Source organism: Solanum tuberosum, unplaced genomic scaffold (assembly GCF_000226075.1).
Source record: "Solanum tuberosum cultivar DM 1-3 516 R44 unplaced genomic scaffold, SolTub_3.0 scf00185, whole genome shotgun sequence".
NCBI classification, from domain to species: domain Eukaryota; kingdom Viridiplantae; phylum Streptophyta; class Magnoliopsida; order Solanales; family Solanaceae; genus Solanum; species Solanum tuberosum.
In genome coordinates this window covers 519,450-530,252 of record NW_006239122.1, presented here as the reverse complement: position 1 = coordinate 530,252, position 10,803 = coordinate 519,450, and positions in this window count along the sequence as shown.

Genomic DNA, 10,803 nt, shown 5'->3' with positions numbered 1-10,803 from the left:
GATTTAGAAATAAATTCAGATTAAAATAAATTACGAATATTTACAATATTGGACCGAATCTATGGAAAATATAAAACTATTAGAACAACTAATAGAAAGAAAATTTATATAATGTACCAAAGAACCCAAGATATGTTATATCTAGAATATATCATAAATAATATTAAAGAAATATTCAGATTAAAACAACTATCGAAAGAATATTACAATAAATATTATTACATATTACCATGAATTTAGTACTACCAAAAAAATATATTAAATGGATATCAAGATTAAGACACTTAGCAAAAAAGATATTATAATAAAATCTTTAAAATAAGATACTCACCTACTACACTACCACCTATCATACTAATACTTCTATGACTTCCCCAACTACCAGTTCCGCTACGAAAAAATGGTATCAGAGCTATGGATAATAAAGAAAACAAAAGTAAAGAAACATACTAGTAGAAAGTTAAGAAAAATAAGAAGAAAATTAAAGAAATTATATCCGGAATATAAAAAACTCAATATCACAAAAACTGATGACGACAAATTAGATCAATTAATAGATAATATATCTAAAATAGAATATAAATATATTCAATACTTAAAGAAATAATGAATAACGAGAATGAAGAATATAGACAAAAATTTAACGAAATAATTATAGCAAAGAGACAAGAATTGAGACATAGGCAAAATAGACTTAATAGTAATATATTTGCAGGAATTTGTAAAAAATCTATAACAGCACAGAGGAAAAACATTGTTAGTAGTATAATATACAGTGGCGTAGATATAAATTTTTGTTTGATATATATATATATATATACTACTTTTTTGACACGTGCGATGTACGTGATTATCAATTCAAAAAATATATGTTATAGTAAATAGTATTGCTTATTTAAGCGAATATTTGATTAATAAGTTAAGCACAAAATAATATTGCAAATTCTTTTGTAAATGTTCAACGTGGATCGTCATACATACTCCCTCCATTTCAAAAATAGTGATCTAGTTTGACTTGACATGAAGTTTAAGAAATAAAAAGACTTTTGAATCTTGTGATCCTAAGTTAAAGTTATGCCAAATGTACAAAATTGATCTTTAATCTTGTGGCCTTGAACATGCCACGTGGAAAGCTGAAATTAAAATGTTACCAAAAAAAAGAAAGAGGTCATTCTTTTTTAAATAGAGTAAAAAGGAAAGTACGTCATTCTTTTTGAAATAGAGGGAGTATCTTTTATTCACGCGAACCTATGAAAATAGTCAATGAAAATTATTAGTTAAATGCAATAATGTATATATATTTATTTCAATTTGATGAGGTTCAATCATGTAATTAGTCGTATCACACTAATATTACCTTATAGACGATATTTGTTTTGTATTTTTCTTGTCATCTAACCAGATGTGATTTGCACGTATATTCCACGTTAAAATGTTTAGATGTCATATGAACATGTGAAGAGAACAACTATATTTTTATCTTTTAGAACTATTTTTTTTATATTAACGTTTATTAAGTTTTAACATAATAGATGATATTCCTGTTGTTGGCTCTCATATTTGACTTCTCGATTGACTGTGTACATAAATCAAAGATAGTTATCTAACTGTCCATAGTTAATTGAGAATGGTTTCCTTCTTTTTACCGGAAAAACTAAAAATTATAATCAAAGAATATATTATATATGTGAAATCGTATATATAATCACTTGTTCATCTTTACACCCAACAAATATATAGTTCGTATACTTGTAAACGACTTTCAATTTATTCAACCAAGCATGATTCGTCAAAGGAAAAATAATCAACACCGTGTTAACGCATATATAGGGACGGTATAATAATATGAAAAATTATTGGTCAAAAGTTAATATATGAAAATATGAAAGATATAAATAATTAATGTAATAACTATGGAATTCATAATATTATAACTAAGAACATAAAAGAGTGTGAATCACGTTTGCAATAATTAGTAATAACTAACAGAATTTATAATGTTATAACTAAAGAATTAATGTGCAATAGTGTCACGACCCAGACCGTCGTGATTGGCACCCACACTAACCCTCTGGTGGGAGAACCATTACTACAACCCCTCTAGCCAAGTTAACGAAAAACTAAGCGTTTAATGATATGTAAGCAGGTTTAAATGCAGAAATTATATAGAGTTCCCATAAACTCCAAAGGTTTAAAATAATTAACTAACAAAACTAACACGGAAGTCTAACCTTCAGACCTGAAAGTCATTGTACCAAAACATCTAAAGTGCAACAAGTCTAAGAAAAAAGGGTACAACCCCAACTAACATAAGAAATAACTAAATAGTCTAAGTCCAAAGAAAATGGACTAAACAATAAGAAGGACTCCATGGTAGGCTGAAAGAATTGGCTCACCCTTGAAATCCGATCTCGATCACTGATCTCCTAGCTGAGGTCTATCAATAGCCGCCTAAAGATGCCCTGTACTCAACAAAGAACGAGCAAGTGGAGTATCAGTACACAACCACAGTGTATTGGTAGGATCACGCGGCTATTCCAGTAAGCGAAACATATATAAGCAGTCCCAACATAGTAAACATGACATGTACAAAACAGATATACACATTGGTTACTATTTCAGGAGCAATGTACAATTACACATTCTCAATAGCAAGTAGATATGACAATTCAATGGTCCTCTCATGGAATCTATACCCAAACTATTAGTGTGTCGGAATTTGACATCCGATCCTAATTAGTGTGTCAGAACGTGACACCCGCTCCAATATAAGTGTCGAAACGTGACATCCGATCCCAGTTAGTGTGTCGGAACGTGACACCCGATCTATTCAACACAACCACAATCACAATCACACTCATAATCATATCAAGTGTTGAATCATGGCATACATTTTTTCACTCATGCTCAATTCATTTGGTTGGATCAATAGTGTTTTCATTCACATACATCCATGCATTACAATGAAGCAATTACAAACATACATTACACAAACATGAAATCAAACCATCACCTACCTCGAAACCAAGCTTGAATTCCCCTAAGGCACTTGAATCTTCCCTTTCCGAATTCTTTCCGCTTGTTCTAGGTCTACAAATAATTAATATAAGCAAGGATCAATAATTTAAGGTCTAATTATCCAGATTATAGCAAATCCAATAACCCAAGACCAACCATGATCCCAATCCCCAATTTAGGGCTTTTTCCACCATTAACTTCATATCAAAACCCTCACCCAATGATAATTACCCAAGAATCTAAATTCTACGAACCAAAAAATGGATTAGGGGAGTAAAATCTTTACCTTTAGTGCTAGAAGAGGTGGAAAACCTTCAAGAAATATCCCTGGGTCGTCTCTTAGCTCTCAAGAATGAAACTTGCAGAAAATAACATTTTTGGGGCTTAATCCCGACTTAAGTTGTGACTGGGCCACTACGGCGGACCCCATCCCGCCACAGCAGCCCCGCCCTGGCGGCTTACACAGAGACAAAATGTCAGAATTAGAGTTTCAAAACACACCTTCAACCCATAACATTCAAAAACTACATGTTCACGCTAAGGTCGGTTTCGGGAGTTCTACTCGCCCGAATTCGATTCTATAAAGTCGTACGATTCCTTAACGTCTTAGCTATTTACTCAATTGATCAAATTCATAATTAGATCCCCCATGCATTACCATATTTTCCTAGACCTAACTGACTCAGATTTCTTCCAAATCTGGACTAAGCTAGGAATTCCCAAGTTACTACCCAAAAGTTTTCTGGCCCAAATTCTTTCCCCATTGCCTTTTCCCTAACGACGAGAACAGGTCGTTACAAATAGCTGAATTTCTAATAAATTTTATACTTACATAAATAAATAGGACTTTTAATTAATGTTACTATTTTTTTTATAGTTACTTTTAATTTAGAGTAGGGACAAAATGTAAATGTTTATTCCATATTACTGAATATAAAATTTATTTTGTAAATGATAAATTTTAAATGATTCATATATTTTCACATTTGTTGTGTTAAAAAAAAAAAGAACTCGGAACATTTTAAAACAATATATTTTTAAGTTAGAAGATCTTGTTAACTTGATAATACATTTGTGAAATACATAATACTCTAATTTAAATACAAATACCTACCCAAATATAAATATATATTTACATTAATGAAAATAGTTATCTCATTAAAATTAGTTATCAAATAAATAATAAAAATTAAACTAATACAAACTTCAACTGGCGTTATTACAAGTCATATAAACTATTCTTCGTCTAAAATACTGAAATATTAAGAAATAGTAAATAAGTAAAACAAAATGGAAATGTTTATATAGTAATAACTATTTTGAAGGAAACTTCCTGACAATCTAAATCACATAAATAGCATTGATAAATAAAGTCATTCATTTGTCTTGAGCATCAAAAAAATAAATCGTGACAATTTTCTAAATTTTGAAAAAAGATATCCAGAAGCATATATCTACATTACAAGAGAAATTGTTAACAAAAACAAATAAATTTAGACTACATCATGTTAACTTCATATATTGGAACATTACATACTAATGTATATATTAAATAGAAAAATAATTTTTATATCAACAAAAAAAAATTCCTCAAATACTCGAGGTTATGGAATATACCCTCTTAGGATAGAACAATGTACTTCATCAGAATAGTGGTACCTCATATTCCGCTAAACTTCGAACTCACTCAACAACAATAAGTCACACAAAAAAATTTAAAATGCAATAAGAAGAAGAGTAGAAGATTAAAAAAAAATTGTGGTTGAAAACTGAGAGGAAGCCCCTCTATTTATAGTCAACAAAGGGTAGTATGAACACGAGTTTTTTGTGTCTTATCTAAAAAGTTTTGACCTTTCCGAGAAGTCACAACCCTTTGGAAAAGTCACAACTTATTGAAAAAGTCACAACTCTTTGAAAAATTCACAACTCTTTGGAAAAGTCACAACTCATCGAAAAATTACAACCCTTTGAAAAAAGTCACAATTATAGGAAAAGTCACAACTCATCGAAAAAGTCACAATTATAGGAAAAGTCACATATATGCAATTTTGACACTCCTTGACTTCTATGCAATTTTGCTTCTTTATATTTTGACACCCTTTAATAATGTGAGGCCAATAATATATATTTTTAATCATTATTTACCTCACATTTATTATTTATATTTATCCCTTTTTAGCATGAATTTTATGATATATTGTGCTTAATAGTATATTTTATTTGTATGAATAAATTGGTGTAAAAATAAAGAAGTTTGAAGCTAAAATAAATTAAAGATGAAAGATTATAGAAGAAAATCAAACAGACAACTTAATAGATTAAATTAAATATAATAATATAAAATATGTATATCGGGCAAAGTGCAGATTCGAAGTTAAAAATGCAACTGAATTGCAAATTTGCCACGTGGCAGCATGAAGAAGGGGCAGGAAATTATGTGGCGGTGGAATTTTTACGGAAGCACGCACTATTTACATGAAATATAACTCCTTTAGGTTTTGGGCTTCTAATATTTTTTGGACTCAATTATTTATTTGAAGTTTTTTACATCTATAAATATTTCATAGTAATAATTATTATTGATTCATCAATTATAGGGTATCAAGTATAAAGAAAGTCAATATTTTTTAGGGTTCGTTTCTTCTTCTTATTTTCTTAGACATTAGCTAAAGACACTTGTTCGTAGCTACGGGTAATTGTTGAACATTGATTGTTTTGAATTAATGATTGATTATCGCTTAATTTACTTTTGTATTCTTGTTATAGTATTTCATGCTTGATCACTATAGAGATAAATATATTGTCTATTCTTGGACTCGGTAGAAGAAGATGTATATAGACCAAAGAATACAAAGAGCTCGATCTCTCTTGTATATCAATTGTTCAGATTAGTGTTCAGGATTGACACCCGGACGAACACCGAGCTTGGTTACAAAATAGGATGAAATATAAATGCTCGCCAATTGAGTTTGTTTATCCCCGCTTAACGATGTAGTTAGACAGTCAATTGGAGTAGGCGATTAGAGGTCGATCAGGAGACCATGATCAAAAAATCAACTGTGTAAATAGTAATGTCACGACCCGATCCACCGAGCCATGCGGGCACCTACTCTAACACCTAAATAAAAGAACCCTCTTATCCCAAAAGTTAAAACATGCGAAAAATTAAATAAAACGGAAATAAAATATACTAACGAAATTTTATTAATAAGAACCTTTAACACAATTTTGGTTAAGATCGACTTGCAAAGTAATTAACACCCCCGAGGATCTAGTCTAACGTGATAAATAAAAGACATAGCTCCCACCATGCGGATGGAAAGATAGAAGCTGCTGGAGAATTTCTTCGTCTTCACCTAATGAAACATCACCAACCTGCATCCAGACTATGTCAAAAGACATAGCAATAGTAGTATCAGTACAAATACACGTACTGGTAGGCATCATCGGTCAACCCGACGCCCAACGCATAATACAAGAAACCAACTAGAAAAAACATGCCATAGCACCCATCGCTTCTCCACCTTTACCCTCTCTCGAAGTACCCCCAAATCACACTAGTACTCTAACTACTAACCACCTTCTCGGTCAACCTACTTACAAGGTTCTTGGTCATAGCCTAGCCATTCTAACACATAGAAAAGTCCCCAAATACGACTACAAGCATTCCACTAACTGCTCATGTCACACCCTTACCTCCTCTTCATATTACCAAGTCATGGACACCTAGTACATTACGTCAAACTTCCTAACCACTAAACACAAATCCTTTTCTCCAAGTGGAACCCACCTAAGCATTTACATCACGTACACTATCTCTACTTCTCACCCTTGCAACATATGGACCGCCCTTGCTTCCAACCTTTACGACCCCTGAACCCTTGACCTCCCCAATTCATCCAACAACCACATACGCAACAAATTCACCCTACACCAAGAACAATCAGAGATAAATCCTCATAACTACACGACCACTCCGGGGATTTACAATATCATTTATCATTACGAACCACGTTCAATTTCACAATTCTCAATCACCACAGTTATATCAAATCATTGGTCCTCTCATGGAACCCAAACCCAAACGGTTAGCATATCAAAACTTTGTACCCGATCAAAGATTATGCAGGAACGTGACAACCGATCCCATATTTATGCCGGAATGTAGCAACCGATCCAAGTTAGTGTGTCGAAACGCAACACCCGATCCACAATCACAATCACAATGTATATTATCACAATCATAAAGTAAGAAGTGATTCATAGCATATAATTCTTTGTTCATACTTATTCGCATTAGGTGTGATCAACAAGTTTCGTTCAAATACATGCATGTATTATAATAAAGCAAGAACAAACCCACAACTCACAATCATAGAATCACCACCATCCCAAAGAACTACTCATCAATGTATATCATATAAACATAAATTTGGCCATACTTAGCCCTAGTTCATCATCTAAGGCTTCTTCCTAGGTTTTAAATCATAATTCGTTCGGTGCACAAAGGTCTACGCATAATTCCTACCATTGATTTACAAATATTACGCAGTGGGCACATATTTATACTACTTAATTCATAAAACCTATCCTACCAGGGAGCCAAGTAGCTGCACGGAGTGTTGGTCTTTGATTCTTATTTTCGAGATTCGTGACGATGATCTTGATCGGAAATCCGCAATCCATCGACATCTTCACGCTAGAAATCTCTCCCTCCCTTTTTCCCAAGCTTGCAACAGTTTTTTGGGGATTCTAGGGTGTTTTACGACTAATTTAGGTATTTTAGGAAGAAGGAGCAAAGAGGATTTTGCGTTATTTACATTCAATCTCGCCTATCCCACTTTGGCGCCAACTTATTCCCCCTTGTCACCGCCGCCCTAGCGGCATCTGTCCTGCCCTGGCGGACAGTGGCCCAGAATATTTTTGGATTTTTGTTTCTACTAAATAACGACGGTTCGGGTCATTACAAGTAATTGATAACTGTGGTTAATTCATATATGAGATGCGATACATGAAACCTCATGTATGCTGGAATCCTGAAATATTTCAACCATTCTAAGTAATTTTATTATTTGATTCTTGCATTCTTAGTAGTTAAATATAAATTAAACTCTTTTGACACACTTTAATAAATAATTAGACTAGTATAATTTAGTAAAATAGTTAATGGAAAAGTCCTTTGGATTCGATAATCCGGCTCTTTTAGAGCCCTTTTATCACTTTTCCACCAGTTTTATGCATTGATTTCTTCAATTTTGAATACTTATTTCTCATCTTAATATCCTTGTTCTCCAATATTTTTCAATGATTACAAGTGTCTCATTTTCAAGTGACTTATGTACATATTCAACATTGTTAGTAGTATAATATACCCTAATACATGTATGCATCTAAGGTTTCGTTCCTGAAATACAAGAAATAGGAAAGGAAAATAACAAGCAAATAAGAGTATTTGAATTTGAATTTATGCGAAGGTTACAATCTTTATAAAATCTTTAAGAAAAGATTTGTAATCCACTAATTCTTCTCTTCACAATTGTTCTTGACTTGATGAATACTTGCGGCTCAACACTTGGAGCGAAGACTTCTTTGTATGCGAAAGAATTGCACATCACCACTAAAGAGGAAGGATTCTCTATGTATTTTTGTGTGTTTATTCTTCTTTTTCCCTTTTCTTTTGTGTCACGCCCCGAAATAGGGGGTAACTAGCACTCGATACCCTAATACATCGAGTTACCCACAGAAACATACTAGCTAAACCAAACTTGTGAAGCAAAAAGATTGGGCAGCACAACCTCTAAAAAGTGAAGCCTGGACCCAGAGGTCATGACCTGAAAGAGAATAACCATACAAACAATGGTAAACAAATCGAAAAAAAATAAAGATGTACTATCTAGCCGACGAGGCCACTACCGAAAACATACTTACTTACACACACACCTATATATACATGTCAAGACTATTGGCTGGAGGTTGAAACATACAAAAAGAAAACCAAGAATATTATGTCCACAATATCCTCTATGAGTGACATAAGCATTGTCGGGACAAGGACCCAACTATACCCAAACTGTACAACAAAAGAAAACATCCTCTGATAGCCCCAGGATAAGATGGAGCTTACCAACTCACAGCTGAACCTGAATCCTAGCGGGTGGGTCGATTAGAGTCCCTGCATGTACCTGCTCGCATAAAACAAAAAGCAGCGTCCCCAGGCAAAGGGACGTCAGTACGAATAAAAATATACTAGTATGTAAAGTGAAAAGTAAAATCATAAACATTTACTGTAAAAGGGTAATAGCGATACCACCTGAAACTGAAACCCAAATAATCTCCATGGCTAACCTTTAGCCCCCTACTACTTAAATATGCATGGTATGCTCGTATAATCGTATGTCGTGAATACATACATATATATATATATATATGCAAATAGCATGACATACCCAACCAAATACTAGCAATGGTGGTGTCTTTCCGATAGCGAACCGGCATCATATTCGCCAACTTATGGCCATGTGGTCACATACGTATAAATATAGGCAATAGGCCCATACCTCCCGATTATAGCTCGGGAATAGAATGCATAGCATGTCATGTCATGGATTTATAACACCTATGAGTTACTGTTGTCATGTTGCCAATCTTGGCCCGTTTGTAGTCTTGTTCTCATAACCCCATAATAACTTTCGTATAACATATAACAATCTCATGGAACTTGATATGCTCTTCCAAATAAGCTTGAAAAGTTTATTCGAATTTAAGAAGGATAACCTAGCCTTGTTGATATTCATAACAAGTTTAAGGTGACTTATTTAGTTCCTAACTTGGTTCCTAGATAATTTATAAAAAATATTTCAAAAAACCAAGACACTGAGAGAAAACATCCAAGACATTTGACCCAAAGTTAAGAAAATATTATTGGAGAAACTTCGATAACTTTTGCCGACTTTAGTTTCACTAATTTTCTTGACTTCCAAACTTAACATACGACCCTTGTGCTATTATAATACCTCATAACACACTATTCTTAGCATGTTTTACACTCATAGGCTTATCCACAAGGTATGGGACAAGTTAAACCTTTCAAACGGGCGAAGTTCTACCCGAGCCATTTCTTTTATCATGAACTTTGTTTGAGGGGTCCCTTTGACCTAAAACTTTAGTTTAGTTCCTTGATATTGCCACCTACTTGCAATCTTAATCTCCAATGTACGATACAAAGTCATATACACCTCATATAACCATGCCATACTACGCCACATATTTTATGCAGGATTAGAGAAAAAGTACGGGATCTTACACTTTGGTCTTATGAAGACCCCTTTATAAAGTTATGAGCTAGGGTTTTGGGGGTATTTCAGTCTTCAAATAATTTTAGAGGTCGTTGGGCTTGAAGAGCATGAGAGGGGCTCGAATTCTCAACTTAATAGACTGACCCAAATGTAATTTGGACTTATTTAAGTCATATATTTTGACTTAAATATTAATCAGACTTTATTAACCACTAATTTGACTTGGTCAATATATCATGAATTTATGGATTAATCCAAAATTTAATATGGATATCAATAAAATTTCATTGCCAACAAATGCCCATTGTTTCGAGGCTTGTTGCGGTGTTCAACTTGTTGAACCTTTAAAGAACAGACTTGAAGTATTCGTGAAGTATATATATATATATATATATATATATATATTCTTATGGAGTTTTTCAAAACTTTCCATATTTGATTCCAATAGAAATTTTTCATAACTTGATTCCAATGGAATTTTCCATAACTT